Genomic DNA, 23940 nt, shown 5'->3' with positions numbered 1-23940 from the left:
CTATTAATAACCTAAATTATCTCAATTTTAATATATGTCCCAGTCCTTGCCTTACTAGATTAATAATTTTGTTCATGACATATTCTGTTCTAATGCAAAACTGGTTGAAATACATTAGTACTTTATTAAAGATTCTGCTTAGTGCAGGGTCCAAATGCTTGCCCTTTCTAATGAATCTCCAGTATGACATCACACTATAGAAAGAAGAGACTCATTAGTCACTTGGCTGTGAGTTGATGAACTTTACCCTTTCCATTCCTAAAGGAACAGCCATTTATCTTGACTGGAATTAAAACATTTGCTAGATACAGGTTTGCCTTTCCTACTTACAAGGATTCAGCCAGCTCTTCTTAGAGCTCACAGAACATTTGATCTACTGACATGAAATATGTGCAACACTGCATAAGATCAAAGGATACACTTGTTAGCAGAGAATGCTCAGAGAAGACATACAGAAAAGAGAATTTTGTGTCTCTTTCTTCCAATCCTGAACTCTCTGAGGTTCATAAATATGCCAGTTTCCAAAAAAGGTGACGCTTGCACTGAGAGAATGATTGGGATCCCATGAACTTTATGAGGAGCACCCTTTAATCCACAGGCCAGCAATCAGGGAATCATGACCCTAAGCCAGCAAAGCTGATTTATAAATCAGTAAGTCTACTATTTGACCATGGTGTAAAGAAGAGTGCATTGACCCCAATAATCTACTTACTTGGATCTTCACAATCAATTGCTCAATTTTGTGAGAAAATACTCATATATAACATCCCAATATTTAGAGCTTTTTGCCAGGAACTGATACCCTTAAGAATGAGAGTCTAGATAAGCAGTTCTCCTAAGATTACTGGCAACACAGATATTTGCCTTATGATTTATAACAGTAGCTGTTGTGGATAGCCCTGGGCTTGTATTTTGATGCTAATTCCATTCCAGGGAGGGGCTGCAGACAAGGAGTTAATCACATACATATACAGGTGCCTTGTGAACCTTCTCCCCACCTTAACTTTTCAAAAAAAGGCTAGAGCCAATGATTGGGCAGGAAGAAGGAAGAGGAGCTGAGAGGCTTCGGGGAGGAGAAAAGAATCGAAGGGAAGGGAGAGGAGAACTGAGGATCAATGGAAGAGGATAGAGAGAAACTTGTGGCCTGGAGAAACCACAAGTTATATAGGATAACATAGATGGGAATAGAGTACTATAGTGGGAGATCTACCCAATCTAGGCTTATAGCTTGTATTGATATTGATTGAGTTGAGATTTCTTTTACTGGGAAATTTGGTTGGAAAAATTCTGCAACAAGTAGCAACATTACAGTTGTGAAGTAGCAACAAAAATAATTTTATGGTTGGGAGTCATTACAATATGAGGAACTCTATTCTTCATTACAATATGAGGAACTGTATTCCTCATTACAATATGAGGAACTGTATATAAAGGGCTATAATATTAGGAAGGTTGAGAGCCTTCTAGACAGCCTAGATAATCTAAATAAGTTGGTCACTGTACCAACACAGATGTTCTTCAAAGGCTGCCATAGCAATGATGTCATAACCTGTAGAAAAACAAGAGCTAAATTTTACTGCTAGTATGTTTTTATTTTGACCAGGAAAGTGATGTTTTAGAATCTTGTAATGCTTAGGGATGATCCCATTGTACAAAGCAAGTGGTCTTCATGTGCAGCTGATTTAATGCAAACATCTTTTTTGATGACATTTTATATTCTGAATTTGATGTAATGTTATATATCATGGTCCCTAGGAAATACGTCTATATCTGCTCCATTGGTAACTCTGTGAGAACAGCTGTGGTGGCTGATGGGGTGTTTGGCGGTGAAATTGATACTGAAGCAAGTGGACTTAGAGTATAGCATAGTGCCCTTTATGAGAGAGAGACTCAAGAATGACTCAAATAGAGCAAAACACTTAATTCCTCCAATGAGGACAGGGTTCTGCAGAGATCTACTACTAGACTTTATCTGGACAGCTGGAACCTTCAGTGACACCACACTGTGTCTTCAGAGTAGTCCTAGAACATGTGCTTTTCTGGTCTGCAGTCTCTTTGTTGTCATACCAGTACTTCAGCTTTGGCCCTCCTGGGTCACCAGCCAGCTGGTCTACCCTGTAGGATTTTTAGATTTCACAGTTTTGTTACTATGGAGATAAAAATCTCCATTTTATATATTGTGTCCTACTGATATTGCTCTCCGTAAGCACTGGCCAATTCAACTACCTTTTTTGCTCAAATAAAGAATGTCACATTGCATGGCAAATGTGAACAGAAGCCACTGACTGGGCAGAAGAATTGAACCTGGATTTTCTGAGTGGTCCCATATTTTAGTGATGGGAAAACTTCAAAAAGGATGATGGAGGTAGATTTGGTAGACAGAGGAGGTAAAGATGATGTGATCATCAAGGTTAATAACAGAGTGATAGACAAAAGCAAAGACTCAACAGTTGAGAGCACTTATTGCTCTTGCTAAGGACCAAGTTTGGTTTCCAGCAACTATATAGTGGTTCATAACCATCGGTTACTCCACCTTCAGGTGTTCTGGACTTTCTCTACTGACCTCCATAGGTACCAGACATGCATGTGGTACATATATTCAATTAAAAGGGAATTGAGTGATGACACCAGAGGCCAAAGAAGTACAACAGCTCCTAGGTCTGGTAGGAACCACATAATTAGAAAAAAGATGCATTTCTGTGGGCTGAACTACTCTTAGCTGGAGAAATATAGAAATGGAGTTCGTACTTTGAAGTGTCATAGCATTTATTTTTAGAAATCTTTGGTTGATACATGTAGTATCTCTCTTCCACAGACATATATGCACTTTGCCAGTGACTTGAGCTCAATTTTAATGACAGTAATAGTCCTATTGCTGAAACCGTTATCCTTTTATCAACCTAGGTTTATTTTTCTAGACTGATTATCACTAAACTATATATATGAGCATTCATTCAGGATTTACAATGTCTATCTTCTAAAATGAACCCTGTTTCAAAGTCATTCAAGTCTGTCGCAAATGTTTTGGTCTCAAAATTGGATAAATTCAAATTATTTCTCTCATTTAAAAAAAAAGATAAGTATTTGGAGTTGTACTACCTAGAATCACTTGCCTCGAGCATTATAGTGTATCAACCTAGCCAACAGAATCAACTTTGTATTTTTCTAGTGATATTTTTACATTGGGGTCTTTGGACTAGCACCATGAACATCACTTAGTCACTTCCAGGAGATTCCACATATCAGCTTTACTAATGTGCTGGGTTATAAGCTTACAAGCAATTTTCTGAAAGTACTTATGCAGATATTTTGATTTTGGTGGCCATTGAGTGATTCTTTAAAAAGTATATTTTATTAGTTTTTTGAGAATTTTATACAATGTATTTTGATTGTGTTCACTGGTAACTGCCTCCCCCCACCTCCTCCCTGATCCACCTCAACCACTCTCCCATTCCTAACTTTGTGTCCGCTTTTCTTTTCCATGACCAATTAACTCAAATTAGAAGTGCTTATATACTCCTGGGTGTGAAGCCTCCATCTGGACCATTTTTGATTTACCAAAAGCTACACATACCCTCAAAGAAAACTAATTCTCCATTTCCAGGAAGCTATTAATTGTCTATAGCTCTACATGAATGGGGATTCATAACCCCTTAACCATCCATGTAGAATGTTGACTGGACTACACTATTTGAAAAAAATATTTTTATTAATTATTTGAGAGCTTCATATATGTATGTTATTGATTCGTTTTGATCATATTCCCTCCCCTTTCCTTCTCCTAGGTCCTGAGCCTATGTCCAATTTCATCATTTCATTTCATGTCTTATATATATATATATATATATATATATATATATATATATGTATGTATGTATGTATAATCTCACTATGTCACCAGGGCTAACCTTAAATGTTATAATGTTCTATATAAGATGGGCTGGATTAGAAGTCACTAAAATCTGCCTGCCTCTGCTTCTGTCTCCATATCTGTCTCTACCCCTACCTTTGTCTCCTGGGTGATGAAATTAAAGTCATGATCCTCCATTCCTGGATTCTTCCCTCATATTTTTAAGCATCACACTGAGTACTGTTTACACATATATCTCTATGTGACTAACCAAAGGAGCCATACCCTTAATGAAAACTATTCTTCCTCCTCCATTAGCCATCAGTGTCAATAGCTCTTAAGATAGGGGTGGGGACTCATGAACCACACCACACTACTATGTTGACAGATTTGATCTTGTGCAGGCAACCACAGATAGAACAGCTGTGAATTATGAGTGCAGAGGCCATGTCATGTCTGAAAGAGACTGTTTCTCACCTATCATACCTATCTCTGACTTTTATGATGTATATACCTTTCCAGAGTGGTCCTTATTACACATTCATATTTAGGTGATAAATCCTCAGATTACAAAATGAGCAATAGTAACAGAAAGTGCTTCTTTTTCATTAGAGGTCACAGACATCAGAAACAAGAAGCAAGGGAGAAAAAAGAAATGCTAAATAGATAAATGCTAAATAAATAAATGAGGCCCCATGATACAGGCTCTCATTCATAGACCTGATTATTCATTTTACACTCAACCCAAAAGGGGTAATGAGCCCCCATTCATGAGGAATATTCATTCACTTCTAGTAGTTCTCCTATGGGTTTACTTTTCTTTTCCTGTAGCCAATAATAGTCTGAAAATAGTAAGTGGAAAGTTCTAGAAATAAAGAAATTCTAAGTTTTAAATTTCATGCTGTTCTGAATAGCCTGACAAAACCTCACACCATTCTCTTCCATGCTGCCCAGGGTTTGATCCACCTCTCAATCACAGTATCTACAGAGTATATGCCACCTGCCTGTTAGGCTCTTGGCATCTATCTTAGTTATCAGTCTACAATATCACAGCACTTGTGCTCAAGTGACTTCTACCCAATGGTACCCAAAAACATAGTGATGCTGGAGATATTGATCAAAGTCAGGCTCTAAACTGCTTCCTCTAAGACAAAAATGAAAAGGTATGCCCAGAAACGTTTAAGATCCACAATGGGAATAAGTCTCATTTCCCAGAAATGAAGCAATAAGCAGAACCATGATCATGTTTGCTGTTTCACCTAAAATTGCAAAAGGTGCAACAGTAACACAGGGTGAGTACTTAGGAGAGATGGAAAAGACATCAAGTTGTAGGGGTTGGACAAGCCATAATTTCAGGCATTCACTGTGGTTCCTGAAATGTAAGTGTAGGTGGAGAAGGTCCATAGATAGTATCATGGAAACTGCTGAGATTCTGGGTTCTCCTTATATGCTCGTATTTAAAAATCCTCTGAACTCAGCCAGTCCTCCATCAGACCTTGAGTGAGTGCCCTTTAGTCTAACCATCCCTGTCAAAGAATTTTCTGCTCAGTCAATGAAAAGAATACCATAAAGTAAGTGACATCTACCCATGGACTACTCCAACTATGAGATCCAATCATGCATCTAGAAGATGTGACAGAGTTAATGGCATACAGTTAGTGTATGGAAAAATAAGGTATTTTTATTTTGAACACCAAGATAGCATTTCTCTCTCTCTCTCTCTCTCTCTCTCTCTCTCTCTCTCTCTCTCTCTCTCTCTCTCTCTCATCTCTCTCATGCCTCCTTCCTCTTTCCTCTTCTTCCTTCCTTCCTTCCTTTCTCTCACTCTTTCTTTCTTTCTTTCTTTCTTTCTTTCTTTCTTTCTTTCTTTCTTTCTTTCATTCTTTCCTTTCTACCTCTAGATGATTCCTACTGAAAGAGTAAAATATTTATTTTCCTCTTTGTTCTCTCCAAATACAGACAATGTAAACACATGTAATTTCTGGGGAGACTGGCAGTCCTTTCATATCTACTTGGCCTATTAGATGGGAATACAATTTGAAGATATTTCACAAGACTATGATTTGTCTTCTGAGTGAGTGAGATAAAGCACTTCTATTTTAGCAGGCTATGTTGCTGTTGAGCTACTAATATACATTTTTTAGAGTTTCATATTTTTCTGTTTGTTTGCCCTTGGTGTTGTGAAATTTTGATGGCTGTTAAAATCGCACTTGCAATATACATATCAACTTTGGGAACTAAAAGTTTTATGTTCCTTCTGTGCACCTCAAGTTTCTGCAACCTTGTATGCTGAGCTCAAGATGCAATAAGGTGATCTAAGTTAGAACAGGGATGCATAGAAAAAGACAAGTCAACAAAGGAAAATAACATCAATGTAGTCTGCAGTTAAGGCATGGAGAACTGCCAGGAAACAGTGAGTATATGCATTAAAATACTTCAGAAGAGAGAATGGAAGCTAACTGATGACATAACAAGTGAAAGTACGTTCATTAGATGGCATAGAAGGGGAAGAATGAACTTCCTGTTAAATGACTTGTTGAAATATCGCAAGAAATGAATTTAATGTTGTATATAGAAAAGCTGACATGTGAATACAGAGGTGGGGAGATTGTCCAGCTGGTGAAATACTTGCTGTGCAAGAATAAAGATCTGAACCATCCCAAGTATCCATGTTAAAACAAAGGGAAGATAGGTATGGCCTAGGAGTGTGGTTTGTATCCCAGTGCTGAGGAAGTCGAGGAAGGTGGACTTCTGGGGCTCCTTCAGTCTCCAGATAAGCCTAATTAGCAAGTCCAGTAAACAGACCCTGTCTCTAAAGAACAAGTAGGTGGCTCCTGAGGAGCAACACCCAAGGAAGACCTCTGGCCTCCACATTCATACATATTCATGAGTATACACACATGCATACAAACACACAGGCACACACACATGTACCAACACACATACATTCAGACACACTTATACTAACACACAAGCAAAAATATTTAAATTTAATTCTATTTCTCTAAAAATAACCCAAACATAGAACAATTATGTACCTTTTTATAAGAGAGACAAGATATCTATGTCATTTGGAGACCATCGAAAGTAAAATAAATACATCTTCTTTACATAGACTATATGTTGCATGATAAATGAGCATGTAACTCATGCATATTAATATTGATATTAATTATAAATGTGGATAATAAAATATGTAAACTTCATTTAAGCTAACTTAAAAAAGATTATTTATTTTATATATGTGACTATACTGTCACTTTCTTCAGACACACCAGAAGAGGACATTGGATGATATTACAAATGGTTGTGATCCACCATGTGGTTGCTGAGAATTGAACTCAGGACCTCTGGAAGAGCAGCCAGTGTTCTTAATCACTGAGCCATCTCTCCAGCCCCTATTTATGCTAATTTATTAGCAGCATAGAAACTTGTTTTGAGTACTGGATTTGAATGATGTGAACAGATTATATATAATCCTTCCTAAAATCTGTCACTCAACAGTCACTCTGAAAACCTAGATGTCAATCAGCAATTACTCTTCGAGAAGCTTCTATTTTCTCTGTTTACTGCAAAGTGAACCATGACTTCCAGTTTCATTGGTTTTAATATACTAGCCTTTACAGTGTTGCCTGTGTCCATTCAGTAAATATATATTTACCAGGTGCCAACTGTGTGCCAGTAGTCTAATTAGCGAATGGAGCAGAAAGATCAATGAAAGACAAAATTCCATACGTTCTAAGAAGCTACTTATTAATTATTCCTTTTCCTGCTGTGGTTGTTTGCTCCTAGAGAGCAATGTAGAATTGAATGCTTCCTCGGATCCATGGCTTCTGGCGTGTATCTGAATACAGCATAGACGCTTAATAATTTCCTTTAAGTAGATGACAAATTTAAAAGACGTCACAAGCTATTGAGAGAAGATACACAGTGCATTTTGTCATTTTACAAGGACTGGGTTCTCAAAGTCCTTCAGGACATACAGAGAAAGAGTTCTCCTTAGAGACCCAGAATGTGCCTTAATATACAAAAATCCTCTATGGAGAACTTACTAGCATTTCAGAAACCTTTGACCTCACCTCCATTTGGAAAGTGGATAACACCCACTAAGATCATTTACTTCCTTGACAAGTAGAGTGTTTAAAAAATGATTAAAAAAATAACATCATGTTTCACATTGAATTCCGCAACCAAAATACCACTTGCTAAGTAAGTGGTCAACAGAGTTTCTGAGAAGACCGAAGATCGAAAGACTTGCTATGCTTCAAATTGATATGAAAGCATGACATGTGATTGGATGGCTTTGTGGGTGAGAGGTGGACTGTTGATCATTCCTCTTCACTCTGCCTTACTTGTGGACACTCAATCAGATACACATTCACACAAGGAAACAGTCATGGGTTATCCCATAGTTTTAAGTCTCTTGGTTCAACAGTCTGATCAGCTCCTTTTGGGCGAGTTTGTTTCACGGGGGAAGGACACCACCTTCTTAGCACTGGACCATGTTATATGCCATCTTGCCACTTCCCTGGTGCAATCTTTGACTTAGCATAAATCAACTGTCAAGCAACGCAGACTGAACACTTCTCAGACTGCAACTGCAATACTGTAGATGTGAAAGAGGCTAAAATAGAGCAACGGTGCATCATTATTAGGAAGGGTGCACAAAGCCTTTCCAAAGCCAGTGCTCAATGATCTACAGCTTCTTCAATGCTGCTATCCGGAGCCAGAGTCAGCAAAACATTTTTCCAGCCAAGCCACCGTCAGAATACACCTGCGCTGTTAAAAGACGGTGTGTCCCTAAATGGCCCATTTTCTTCTCCCTCTCCTCTTGGTACGCCAGATGTTTGGGCTTTTTGTTTGTTGAAGGGTATGTGGAGTTCCCATATGTCCTTTCCAAGCAACAACAAAAAAATAATCATAGCTTTTAAAAATAAAGCTTTCTTCCCAAATGGCAGTAGGCCACAGATGAAGGCCAACATGTGCTAGAACCCAGGACAGCTGTTGCTATGATTACATTTTTATGATTTATTTGTGAAGTGCTTAACAGGCCCTGCTCTTACGTCTCATTTCAATTGGAAGGAAAAGAAGGGCAGGGCTGTCTTCTTGGGGTCATTGCTTTTGCTGTTAGTTTTGAGTGCTTGTGGAAGTTTAAAAATGATCTTTATGTGGGATCCCTAAGAATTGGACTTGGGGCTGTCTTTTGACTCTGTTGCCTCCCGTTGGCTCCCCTTCCCCTAGCTGGACTCCCTTTTTGGGTCTCAAGGGGAGATGACATGTTTGGTCCTGCTAGGACTAGATGTCCCAGAGCAGGATGACGACAAAGGAGGGCTTCTCCTTCTCTGAGGAGAAGGGAAGAAGGTAATGGGGGAATGGATTTGTAAGGGTGGGACTGCAATCAGGATTTACAGTGAAAAAGAAATAAATTATTGAAAATACTGACTTTTGCCAATCAGTCGGTGACAGAATCAAGTGCTGAACAACAAATCTATTTTTATTCCCTTCCAAGAAGCTCAGGCCTCAACTCTCTGCGTTTCTATTTCTTATTCATCCTTTTCTATGACAGCTGGATGCATAGTGATATTTAAACCCCTACTTTACGTAATTAAACAATATCTTGGACTGGCAAGTTGGCTGGATGAGTCAAGGAACTCACTGACAAATTTGTTGAGCTGATTTTGATCTTAGGAAGCCACATGGTGAAAGAAGAGAACTGACTCCACCAAGTTGTCTTATCTATTCATGTATACCACAGTGTGCACGCACATGCACATGTGAATGCATGAGTGTGTGTCTGTGCATGCACACAGACACACAGACACACAAGACATACACACATACATGCACATACACACACACACACACACACACACACACACACACACACACACACACGATTTTTCTTTTTGTTCCTGTTTCAAAACTCATCCTCTTCAAACATTACATCTCCTTCCTTCAGAAGTAACGTGGGATCTTTAGGAAGTAAGATTTATTCTAGTTCTTTGTACTCAAGTGCACAGGCTTTCTTGAAGTCCATGAGAAATGTGAGTTGAGACCCTTGGAGATGCCTGAAGCATTAGTAATTAATTAAATTACTGGCATCATTGTTCTTAAACTTTGGGATTATATTAGTTAATTGAACAACATAGTTTGAGTAGAGGCATTTCAACGCTGTGACAGTCAATCTGGTAATCTAAACGATTCATGTGTGGGTTTCAGCATCAAAACACCGGATAAAGGTTTGAGTATCAGACCAAGAGGAACAGAGAGAGACGTACCAACTCTGTAGCAAGTCATATGATGCAGAGTTTCAATTCATTAATTATTTCTGGAACATTTTACTTAGTGTTTGTGGACTGTAACTTGATAGTAGGTAACTGAAGCTGTATAAGATGATGAAATCATAAATCAGGGAGGACAGGACAGAAAGAACAAATGGATGAGTAACAATTTCCAACCCTGTAAACAACTGCAGTTATAACATAGGAAGAAAAATCCTATTGGTAAAAGAAAGACTGTCACCACCATGTGCTCCATAACTATGGTGAGTTCACCAGCACAAGGAGTAGAGCTAGCAGGCCTTTGGTCACCTACTGGGTGACCACTGTGTGTCTAAGCAATTTCCTTTCTAAACTTCATTTATATGACCATGGGCCCTCAAAGGGTGACCTTGATTTCTGGTTATCATTGCCTCTGGTACATACAAATTTAAATCTAATCAGAAGAACGTATCCATATTTCATGGAAACTTTAGATGTATTTCGCTTTTGTTTCATGCAGAGCCTTCATTCCATGTTTTCCCAATTTGTATCTCTCCACCTATGCAACCAAGGCATCAACAGACATCTCTTGACTATGTAAGCTTCTAATGCTGCTTGGCATGCATGTGAAATTTAATATATAATTGTTGGAAAAGACACTGGACATCGTCATTGTTGCCATATTGCTGCTTTTGAAGCATTAATATTTTTATGCACTAAGATGAAAGAAATAAAAATGAGAAGATAGAAACTATGTTACTATGGTTATGATTTTATTAAAATACACTGTTTACTTAAAACACTAAAAAGAGGTATCAAAAACAAACAAACAAACAAAAACAAGAAAGAAAAGTTCACTAATGTTAATAAGGTTAATTAAAAAATAGCCTTTCTAGACCAAAGAAAAATATTATGTTGGATATATGAAATTAATAATAGTGAGAAACAGAAAAGGTATGGCTGTTAGGATTCACAGGAGACTCACAAATGCAGAGTTAAGGGTGAGGACTTGAGGGTTATTTAAAAAAAATCTGTTTTCTCCTTCCCCTATCAAGCTCTTTCATTAAAACAAGTCCTCTGGGGCTGGAGAACTGGGTTAAGAACAGCAATAGTCTTCCAGAGGACTTGAGTTGTGTTATCAGCACCCACACTTGGAAAGTCACAACCTCCTGTAACTCCAGCTCCCAGGGATCTACAGAACTCACACATGCATGTGCACACATACGGGTCTTTAAATAATGAAGAACGGTATGACTATCCAGTCCATTTATTCCTAGTCTCCAGGAGTTGTATATCGGTGTGTGTGTGTGTGTGTGTGTGTGTGTGTGTGTGTGTGTGTGAAAGAGAGAGAGAGGTAGATTTCTTTGATCCTATTCATGACTCACATGTAACTCACATGTCCTCAGAATCCCTTCTACTTTCCAATATTCAAGAAGGCAGCACACTCCTTCCCTGCCTTTGAAAAGATTCCGGTGACATTGTTCAGTTATAATTATGTCATGTTGCAGTGTACCATATCATTGTGTGCTGCATGGTACCAATCTGGGACTTGGCTGATGAGGTGAATTATTTCCCTTGTTCAATTAGTTTGAAATTTTCTAATCCAAGATTAGTTAATTAATCTTTGCTGACTTTCATTCTAATCACAACTGTACCCTAGGAATCAAGATATCATCTAATCAGGAGCAGGCCTATAATGCTGCTCAGTCCTCATCTATAGATGAAGGCATTTTAGCAAACCTATAGTTTACATGGTTTTTGAATGTTCTACTCTAAATTAGTATGTCCAACTATTAAATTCATATTACTATTAAATCAAAATTTATTTTCTTTTTTTTTGCTTAACATTCTCTCTCTCTCTTTTTTAAAGAACTGGTTCTCTATTTTTTTTTTTTTATTTTTTTAAAGATTTATTTGTTATATGTAAGTACACTGTAGCTGTCTTCAGACACTCCAGAAGAGGGAGTCAGATCTCATTATGGATGGTTGTGAGCCACCATGTGGTTGCTGGGATTTGAACTCAGGACCTTCAGAAGAGCAGTCGATGCTCTTAACTGCTGAACCATTTCTCTAGTCCAAAATTTATTTTCAATCTTTGTAAAAAATAATTTTATTTTCAGATTTACTTTTGATGCTTTGAGACAGAGACTTGCTAAGTAGCCCTGGCTAGCCCGGAACGCAGTAGGCTAGACCAACCAGCCTCTTCTTGCCCCTTCTTCCCAAGTTCTGGAACAACAGACAGGCACCAATAATATTATATCATGCCTTTACCCTTGGTTCATGCTCCTCAGTTCATCATGGTGGTTGTTTTTTGTTTTGTTTTTGTTTGTTTGTTTGTTTGTTTTTGTTTTTGTTTTTTGCTTTTTTAAAAAGCTTTATTTATTTATTTATTTATTATATGTAAGTACTGTATTTAGACACTCCAGAAGAGGAAGTCAGATCCAATTACAGATGGTTGTGAGCCACCATGTGGTTGCTGGGATTTGAACTCAGGACCTTCGGAAGAGCAGTCAGTGCTATTAACCACTGAGACATCTCTCCAGCCCTCATCATGGTGTTACTAGTTAATTTTAGGATTTACTTATTGTATTGTATAAGTGTTTTAGTTACATGCATGCAAAGCAATGCCTGCGGAGGGCAGAGGAGGGTATCAGATGCCCTGGAACTGATGGTTCCATACAGATGCTTGCTAGGCAACACGTCGTCGGTGCTAGGACCTGAGCTTAGATCTCTAAGAGCAGTGAGCGCTCTTGACGTCCGATTCATTTTCTCACACTCCCAGCCCCCTTTTAAAATTATTTTTATAATTACCATTGGCTTTTAAAAGTATTCCAATTCATAACAAGCAAAGTAAATATAGCATAACAACATGTTTTTTTTTTAAAGATCATGAACTGTTGTTCATTTACTTAAGTAACTTAAAAAAAGTGCAGTAATATATTTCAATCACCCTTTTGTCATCAGAGAATCTATTCACTAAATCTTATATATTGTTAAAAAAGAACTTCAAGTTTGTAAAATTGTAGAAATGAGTTTCTTTTGTCTTACATTTAAAAGGTGTGTGTGTGTGTGTGTGTGTTCATGTGTATGTGTGTGTGTTTGTGTGTGTGTGTGTGTTTGTGTGTGTGTGCACTGTGAGTGTTCAGATGCCTGTGGAAGCCAGATAGTGTTGCATACCCTAGAGCAAGAACTTCAGGTTGAGGTTGAGGTTGGGGTGGGATTAGGGTAGGCTGGGGTGAGGATAGGGGTTGGAGATATTGCTTTTTAGGTCTCAAATTTTAGCACCTGCCAATGAGCAGTATGCTGTGTGAATTACATAGTTTAGTGTAGAATCTTCTGAATATTGTCAACCTGGAAGTATTTTATCCTGTTTTATTGATGGAGAAACTGAAGCTAAACAAAGCATGATCTGATTGTCTAGATCATCAAGAGAGGAGTGTGGAGCAAAGGCAGAATCTGAATATAGGTTCATCTTACAAATAAATAAATAAATAAATAGCATGCACAACTACATTTGTTTTTTCAGTGTACCAAGATTTGTAATCACATTTGAGCTGCCTTTCCGAGTACTTGTTGTATGAGATGTTTTCTTATTTTAAGAATGGCTGACAATGTATATTTGGTTTAATCGCATACCTCCCATTAACTCAAACTGCATTTCCCCTGACATCCCCGTCTGCTTTATGATAAGACCTAAGGCTGGCACCAAAATGTCTCACCAATTGATGGCAAGTGAACTGTGCTCTGACCAACAAAATTCATTCAGCAGATTCCCCTACCTATTCTCAAGGGGTATGGGGGTGAGGTTTCTTCAAGGTTGCTGGTATTTACAGTTGTCCGTTGTCTACCACTGTACACTTGCACAAGTTAACAGCCACTTTCTAGGCAGCACCCCTGGCTTACTGTATATTAATAGAATATTGATATAACAAAAGATGCTGTTGTGGGATTCATCATTTGGTAAATCCTCCACCGTCTGCAGTTTTACAGAGCCATTTAATTAGCGATTTTACAACCTCCTCTCTTCTCATTAAATTAATTAATAATTAAGTTCAAATATAGGCATCTTTAATGTCATAATTATATTTCAGTTTTATGGTCACTGGAGTTTAGCTCATTAGGGGAGGCACTCATAAACCACAGCCCTGTTTAGTGGCTGAAGCACATCTCTGCCACCAGGCTGATTTGAGTTGATATTTTAATCTCTCTGCTTCTTGAGGGCCATGGCTGGGTTACAGAGAGAAATTTCGGTCTTTGTCCTCTGCGAGCATAAAATAACAATCGCAACAAGCACCAGCAACAATTGGAATCTACAATATGTGCCCTCTGATCCTTTGAGTCCGGCTGACTTTTATGTCTCTCTTGACTGTTTTTGTAACATCGGTTCTTGCCGTGTGTTCTGATTGGATCAGATCTTTCCACCTTTGTGGCTGCCATTAAGTGCAGAGTAGCCAGGTCCAGGACTTGTGAGTGATGTCCTCTGATTGCCATCATGATTTACGAAGTTGGTAATGGCCTTTCACACAATATGGCAGGCTGTACATTCCGTTAGACAGAGTGGATTTATTTCAGCCATTAGCACTGATTAAACCAGCTTAGTTGGAGAGGCAAAACAAAACTTGTCTTTGAAATTGTTCTTATTTAATTTCGTTCGCCCTCGCATAACCCAGGACAGTGCTAATTATTCCTTGATGGAGCTCATATTTCTAATGTAATTCATATGTAAATTCTAATTTCCTTCATCTGGGAATGTTTGTGTTCCTTGTCTCCTCTCAGGCAGGAACACAAACAGAGAATTAAAACTGTTTAGAAATGGAAACTTCATGTTGCCCTTTGCTGGCCTGGCTTAGATTTGCTTCGCTTTCTTGCTCCTAGGTTACAACTTGAGGATGTTACAAGGTTAAGAGCCAAGTCTGCAGTTCCAAAGAAAAAAATATATGTATATATCTTAATGCTTTAAAAGAATTTGAGCTTCAGAGGTGCGAATTGCATCCTCTAGCAGAAGTTTGACCATTTAAACTTTCCCTCAAGTTTGCTCTGAAAAAAGATAGTAACAACCTTCCTGGGCTTAGTGGTTAATGATTCTAATTCTGACACTCAGGAAATAGTGACAGGAAAATAGGCACAAGTTAGAAGCTAATCTGGTCTACAAAGAGTTCTAGGCCAGCCAGGGCAGCATAAGCAATGTCTTACCAGATAGACAGATAGATACACAGACAGACAGACAGACAGACAGACAGACAGATAGATAGATAGATAGATAGGTAGATAGATAGATGATAGATAATACATACATACATACATACATACATACATACATACATGCATACATACATACTTAGATACCTAGATAGACAGATAGATAGTAGGTAAATGGTAGGTAGGTAAGTAGATAGATGAGAGATCTAAAAAAAAAAAGTAAGTGTTGGGCTGGAGAAATGGCTTAGTGGTTCAGAGCACTGACTGATCTTGCAGAGATCCTGAGCTCAATTCCTAGCAACCGCATAGTAGCTCACAACCACCTATAATGTGATCCGATGCCCTCTTCTGGTGTGTTTAAAGGCAGCTGTGGTGTACTAATATATATAAAATAAATAAATAATTCTAAAGGAAAGGAAGGAAGGAAGAAAGAAAGAAAGAAAGAAAGAAAGAAAGAAAGAAAGAAAGAAAGAAAGAAAGAAAGGAAGGAAGAAAGGAAGAAAGAAAGAGAAAGAAAGAAGAAAGGAACCAAGCATCACAATCTAGGTAGATTTTTTTCATAAGAATTGAGTAATAATCATTTCATTTAGCTTTATGGATGATTCAGGTGCTATGAAGATTAAAAAAAAAATCTCAGATTCAAAATCCTTCTATTTCAAATGAAATGTAAATGGCTAGATTTGTTAATGACATCTTTGAAGACTCATGGCCTAAACCACACAGTGAGCTAAAGGAGTTCCAAAGTAGCTTGAACTGCTTTATGCAAGTCAAGCGTATCTGCTTGATACACAGTCAATAAAAGTAAAATTCATTAATGCACCAAAACAAAACATCCCAAGACACAATTCACATATCAAATGATGCCCAAGAAGAAGGAAGGAGTGGCCCCTGGTTCTGGAAAGACTCAGTGCAGCAGTGTAGGGGAACACTAGGAGGGAGAAGTGGGAAGGGGTGGATGGGGGAACAAGGGGAGGGAAGAGGGCTTATGGGACTTTCGGGGGGAGTGGGGAACCAGGAAAGGGAAAATCACATGAAATGTAAATAAAGAATATATCGAATAAAAAAAAAACCAACCAAACACACAAAAAAACTATAGAACACCATAGCTAAAATCCACAGACAGTAGCTGCCTGGTGTATAGTAAGAAGGGACACTGGTAACAGATGCTTCCTGAATGGGCAGCTACAGCTGGAAAGAACAGGAAATGGTGGTAAAGCTGAGGATTGGGCTGGGAAGGGTGGAATCATGCTTTCTATGTTCCAGAGGCATTCAAAGCTGCCATCTCCATCAAACAAGATTTTGCACTAATCAGAAAGAATGAGTGCCCTGGTGTGTGTGTGTGTGTGTGTGTGTGTGTGTGTGTGTATGCAAGTGTGTGATGTGTGTGTGTGTATATATATATGTGTGTATGCAAGTGTGTGATGTGTGTGTGTTCTACTTCTCTGTGAATCTGAATGATACTTTCATACTGTGTTTCAATTAGAATCATCCCACTGAAGGGTAGCTTACCTTTACAGTTAAGGGGGAGAATAACTCAGATGGGAACCAAACATTACAAGGGAAAAAAATCAAATCTCAAGAAGCTCTACCTTCTGCTTTAATCATGTCCCCTGGATATATATATATATATTTTTTTTTTTTTTTTAGGAGAAAGAAGTTAGCTTTCATGTTGTACAGTCTTTTTCATTACCCACCCATTAGATACAGCTCTGAGAGAGATATTTCACATAAGACCAAGGAAGCTGTGATGTCTCAGATAAATAAGAATTACAAACAGTCACAGGTCATAGGTAAAGGGAGCATTGATTATACTGGCTATCCGATCATATTTGTGCTGCAGTCAGGATCAGAAAGGACCTTTTCAGTCATATCACCCTCACATAGGCTGACTTTGTAATATCTAGGACATAATTACATTTGCATTAAATATGCACACACATACACACACATCATGCCAACGTTACAGCTGTCCGAAACTATTTTCAATAATTGATTTGCCATTTAATTGAACAGCAGGACTGACTAACATAGCTCATTACTTTACTCATTAGTTAATTATCGAAGAAAGTAGGACAAGTCAATAAAATGAAGGCTGTAAATTCCAATACTAATTAGCACCATTTCCTTAGAGACGTATTTAAGGCCAGATTGGCTACCTGAATGTCCTAAGACCTTGCAGATGAAGGAGAAGGATAGACACACATCAAAGTAGATGGAAAGGCAGCTGTATAGACACCAAGTAGATTGGGACAGCTACTAATATCTCTGTTATCTGCACAATTGAAGTGGAAAGGACTTTAAGAGAGAGGAAAAGCCTTCATGTAGCATTAAAAAGAAGACTTGTAAAAAAAAGTTACTTTGTCTTTTGTTTTACCAGAAAGTTTTTGTCTAATGTTTGCAATTCTGCATATAGACATTGTCTTGTTGAATGACATTTATATAGAGATTTATTACAAGTGGTTTTCATCCAAGAGAATCCATTCTGAAAGACAAGTGATTCTTTTTGGCTTGCAAGAACAATATACATGTATGTTAATGTAGCCCACATTACCTCATGTGAGCAAGAGCCATTTCTGCATAGGTTTAATCTAATGTGAAGTATGTCTATATATGGACCCATGTGCACACAGGCATCCTTTAGGAGTGCCTTTAGTGCTTTTCACTACATAAAACAGGATTCAAAGCTCTCTGTGCTCTGACTATTTCCCCTTTGAAAAGTCTTTCATCTGTTGGAATTCAGTAGTGTCTCATTAATATAGGAGGTAGAGAAACACCTGCTGTCAACGAGTTGGAGAAAAACAGAACATGATTTGTTCTTGGATAGTGTCTGCCACCGAGCCTGTCATGACTCCATCTATCCTGGATAAAATTCTTAGTCTTTCTGCCTGTACAAATACTATCCGGAAACTCTGAATAGTGGCCATGATATAAATCATTTAGACACGAAATTATTCCAGCCATAGACATGAATTTTTTTGTTTGTTTGTTAGTTTAATGATCACAGGTTGGGTGATTTCCAAACTAAGCATCTCTCTAACCAAGCAGAGGATGAGTTAGTGCAGAAAGGCTGCTGAAGATTCTGAGAGAGAGATGGACAATTAATCTTGCATTAACCTTGATCACTTTGGCTTGTAGCCGCTCCAAGGTTGCTCATTTCCTTCATGCTGTGGTGTGGCCAGACCTAACGGAGTGTTCATTTTCACTCTGATTTTGTACTTAATTAAATGAAGCTACCAAAAGAAACTCCAGCCTTTGTACAGTCTCTGGCAATCTCCCAAGGTACGATATGTGCTCGTGGTAGATGTTGCCGTGGAGGATCTTTAAAATGAATAAATAAATAAAGGACGGGTGCTAGAGACATGGTGCAGTGGTTAAGACTACTTTCTTGTGCAAAACACCTGGATCTTGTTCCCAAGTGGTTTGCAACGCTTTGTAACTCTAGGGGAGCCAGTGGTCTTCATAGGTACTAGATGGGCACATGGTTCACAGATATACATGCAGGCAAAACACCTCTACACATACAATAAGTGTAAACACATCTTTGGAAAACTAACAATAAAGGATTAAACCGAGCAGAAATATTTGCAGTTTATTGCACATATGTAGCTAGTTAAAGTCAAAGCTGTATTTGAATTTTACATTCAACTAACTCTCAGTATTCTCTCTGCAATCATACATGTTATGATCATATCATACAGATGGGGACATCTAAGATTTCCTGGTCAAATTTTTTGATTCATAAAAGGAAATAAAGAGTAGTCATAAAGAAGAAGTTTCTCTGCCACTTGAAACTGTTCAAGCCAGGTTTCAGGACAGCCATGGGCATGACAAAATAAAATATAAAAAATAAATAAAAAATAATGAGAGCTTTTTAGAACCAAAAATCTCTGGCTAATAATAGATCAGGGTTATCCAAAAATCCCACCTGGAGCTACGTATCAGGAATTGGCCATTCCCGCCCCTCCCCCCCCAGGCTTTTCGTGCAGTAGAATGCTCCACTTCCAGCTTTGGCATCTGACTCTTAGATTGCTTTTCAAGTCCACAGAGAATAGTGACTACCAAGATCTGTTAGCCAACCTTTGCTCTCACAGAGCATCGGGTCCATAGGGAAGACTGCACTCTGGAAGATTTCACTGGGCCTTTTCTCCCTAGCAGATCTGAAGAGCTGACTTTTCCTCTTAGCTGTCTTTGTTTCCTGAATTCCCTGCCTGGAGTCTAGAATGGAGCGTCACATTGGACTTGGCAAACCCTGAGGGCTTCAGTACGTGAGGAAGAACATGCAAAATGCCTCACATTCACCTGTGACATTCCCAAAGGGTAAAATGAAATAAAAAAAAAAAGCTTTGAAACCTTCTGGCTGTTATTTTTTTAATTTTATTTTCTTATTAATAATTTTTATTAATTTACATTTTAAGTGATAGCCTCCCTTCCTGGCTACCCCTCCACAAACTCCCCATCCATCCTCTCCCTCCTCCTCTTTGCCTCTATGAGGGTGCTCCTCCACCCACTCCTGCTCTAGCATTCCCCCTGTGCTGGGGCATCAAGCCTCCACAGGTCCAAGGGCCTCCCCTCCCACTGATGTGAGGCAAGGCCATCCAGATACACATGTATCTGGAGCCATGGACCCCTCTCAAAGAAAAATTGCTTCTAAGAAAATGATAGAGACTTGAGGCCCATGAAAGGGGGAGGTCTAAGGACCCACTCAGAGGCAAGGGGGAGGAGGAATGGGATCAGGAACTGTGGAAGGAAGGACCGAGGTGGGGGGGGGGACAACGACTGGAATGCAAATAAATAAAGTAACTGTTAAAAAAAAAAAAAACCTCTATAGTAACAATGTTCTATTAATTGACTGTAGTTTTGTCATATTTCATTTCTTTCAAGATTACAGGGGGAGGGAAGAAGGATTATGGGACTTTCAGGGAGTGGGGAGCCAGAAAAGGGGTAATCATTTGAAATATAAATAAAGAATATACTGAATTAAAAAACATGTTATTCTATGTTTTTCTGTAATTTTATCAGAAAAATTTCTTAATTAAGAAAAAATCTCTTAATTACATAGATAATCATTCTCTATATAATTTCATTATATGTATATATATATTATATAAAATATATGTAGATATAATTCAATTCTCATGAATTTAATCACTCAAAATAATGCTACACGCTTGCATGAACATTTGGAAGCCATGTGCATTCTAATAGCAAACCGTGAAGTGACCCACAGCTAATAAAATCAAGCCGTGAGTATCATCCCCTGTTGGGTGTGAATTCAGCCACAAGGTGTCATAGTATTTGAAAACAACACCTGATGAAGAAGTGGAATACTCTAGAATTTATATTTTAAATTTGATTTGAAGTCACAATATAGGTCTATAATCCCTGAGAAGAAAAATTACATCATATTCTACAGGTACTCCTGTACCAAAGTGTGTTAAATTTGTTTCTACCTTGTTATGGTACACACTGAAAATGCATAAACATATACATATACATACACATATACATACACATACACATATACATACACACACATATATATACACACATGCACATACATATATATATATACATACATATATACCCACACACACATGCTTACATTCAGTGAATAGGAAAAAGTGTAACCATCACAGTCCTCCACTACCATAAATCAGGCAGCTGAGTTTCTTCCTTTTGAAGAAAGCATGGGGTCTACACATCAGGAGTGCAAGGGGTGAGCCTCACCCTGAGAAAACCACCTTCTGCAACATGGAGTCTCATCTGTCATGTATGTATATACTTCAAATTGTGAATTCAAATGTGTTTTTCAGACTAGTGATATACCAGAAACACACATGACTACTCTAATGATGTACTGTGTAACTCTAAAAGGGAAGTCTTTCATAAAAATTGTTTTGAAAACCATTAAAGATAATTCAATTAAAAGTGAGGAAAGAATGAACCAATTGATGGTGTGGAACCAATGTCTGCCTGCTTATATGCATTCGCTTAACTAAATTTAATAATTTCTCCAGATAAGTTATGAATGTAATAGAAAACTTATCATACCAAATAAAAATTCATGGAGAATGACGTTTAAAGATATGTAAAGGAAATTCATAATTTGCTTACAGATGTTTGCTTCTGTTGTTTTTGTGTAGCTGTTTACTTTAACTAAGAATACTTTTATGATATAAGTTACTATTAACCTTAAGTATAAAATATATTTGCATATATATGTATATATATATATATAATTTTAATTGTTACCTAAAATGGTCAGTTGTTTTGCATGAGTTTTTCAGCTTTCTTATTTATATAAGTTTGACTGTGGATTTTAATGTTAATTAATAAACTAAAGAAAAATTTGATGGTATCTGTCTTTTGCAGAAAAAATTTAATTGTTATTATATTGCTTTGTAAAGCCTGCAAAAAATACTCGATGCACAAAAATTATTGTATTTGAAGTATATATTTAGATTCTAAAAAGTAAAAAAAAAAAAAAAACCAAACTCTCTCCTTAAATATTAACCTCTTATTGCCATGCATATTTTCTTGAGATTCCTTGTCCTCTGGAGGGGGCATGGACTTCTTTTTGATTTCTTGGGAAAGGCTACAGACAAAGCTCCAAACTAAGTCAAACGAAGCGAACGGAGAACAGGAAGCCGCTTTGTCCTCAGTCATAATGAACCTTTGCAGAGCAAATGGGAAGTCACAATGGTGACACTGCTTCAATCTTAACTTTCTTCATGAGAAAATCCAGGTGATTTCACTCCTTTGCAAGTGCCACACCCAGTGGCATTAGCCACACACATGTTGTTGTGAAGCCATCATCCGTCTGCATTGCTGGAAATTCTTCACCATTTCCCCACTCACTTTTCACTTCCCACTCTTGGGCCTCTGGGAAACCTGGAGTGACCTTCCATCTCTATGAATTTTCTTAGGATCTGTAGCTGCAGCTCAGAGTTACAGAACTTGCTTGGCCTATATGAAGACCAGCATTTAACACCTAATGATAGAAAAGAAGGCAACAGAGAGGGGGAGTAAGGGGAAGGGGGGGAAGGGAGGGGAGGGGAGGAGAGGAAAAGTGAGGGAAAGGGAGGGGGAAAGGGGAGAGGGAATTTTCACTTAAGTAGACTGATAGAACGATTTTTTAGAAGTGTTATTTATTTCATATATGTGAGTACACTGTCACTGCCTTCAAACACACCAGAAGAGGGATCGGATCCCATTACAGGTTACTGTGAACCATAATGTGGTTGCTGGGATTTGAACTCATGACCACTGGAAGAGCAGTCAATATTCTTAACGGCTGAGCCATCTCTCTAGCAGATACAGTAATTTTTGCTTCTGTGTATGAGCCTAATATCCCTAAGTCTTTTTCCCCCCTCTGTCCATTTTTCATTGCACGCACCAGGATTTTATTCTTTTTAAAGCATGATAATATTCTACTGTATGTGAATAACATGTTTTATTTGCCCATTCATCTTTTGATGGGGACAGGGGTCATTTTTCCTTTGTTGGTCTTTTGTAAATAACAGTGCAGTCATACTGGCCTTCAAGTTTGTGAGCATCCAAATGAGTCCCTGCTTTCTGCTCTCTTGAGGCCACACCTAGATAGATATGGAGGTCCTGAGCTACATGGTGTTTCTGTTTGCCTTTGAGGAACCTACTCAAATGGTTGCCATCTGTTTAATTTTACATTTTTACATCAATCCAGTTCTCTTTTCCCTAACACCCCTAACTTTTGTTACTTTCCCATTATTGTCTTGTTTCAAATTAACTCTCTAGGCCTATGTGAAACTCACCACACTGAGGTCTTCTTCTGTATTTCCCTTGGTAATTAATTGCACGTTAATAAGACATCCCTATATCTTCTTTGGAGAAATGTTTATTCAAATCATTTAAAATATTTTGACCTTTTCATGATAAGTTATTCATCCTTTATAGATTCTGGATATTAAACCTATCAAGCACAAATATGCAAATATTTTGACCATTCTATAAGTTCCTGAATAATTCAATCTGATTACACAGTCAAATAATGTGTCAGTGTATTAATGTTATTTAATCTTTTCATTGTGTCAGAATCCTATTTACAGGAATTACCCTCTTTTTAAATTAACATATCTTTACAGTTTCTTTGAGCAGCTTCTTACAATGTTGATGCCAGAGACTGAGAATAGAAAGATCAGAAAGAGTCCGTAGCTCCTATTGCCAAGTAGCAGACAATCTCTGAAAGGCATAGACTCTCAAACAGATTCTTTTTGACACTGAAGGTGAGATGCTATGCAGATGTTTCACCGATATCTGCAGCAAATAACATGTAGCCATCAAGCCTTGGCATCATATTTGGGCAGGAATATGTGTGAAAAGTTGAAATGAATAAATATAAGTCTTGCTGTGTAATAGCTCATTAACCACGGTCAGACTCGCCAAACCTTGAGGTATTCTGGCTTGTCGCAAGTAAGACTGGGTTACTAATTTCTATTCTAACCTTGTATTGAATAAGATAACAGATGTGAAAACATTTTGGGATTTTAAAGGTGCTATGCAAATTGAAAGTCTATTATTATTATGTATTCTTGTGCATCGATTACTTGGTATCATAATAGGTAGCAATAACCATTAAGAGCATCATTAGAAATG

The 23940-nt window shown here is 37.9% G+C and overlaps 1 non-coding gene across 1 annotated transcript; it reads right to left on the bottom strand.

The window, feature by feature from the left end:
* Positions 1-20921: 20921 nt before the first annotated feature.
* LOC127665345 (U1 spliceosomal RNA) lies at positions 20922-21087 on the bottom strand. Its single transcript, XR_007973389.1, has one exon. It is a non-coding gene; the product is annotated as a U1 spliceosomal RNA (small nuclear RNA).
* Between the last annotated feature and the right edge of the window lie 2853 nt (positions 21088-23940).

This window comes from Apodemus sylvaticus, chromosome 14, assembly GCF_947179515.1.
Source record: "Apodemus sylvaticus chromosome 14, mApoSyl1.1, whole genome shotgun sequence".
Taxonomy (NCBI): Eukaryota; Metazoa; Chordata; class Mammalia; order Rodentia; family Muridae; genus Apodemus; species Apodemus sylvaticus.
Note: the sequence above shows the minus strand (reverse complement) of the source record. Positions and strands in the feature narration are given on the sequence as shown.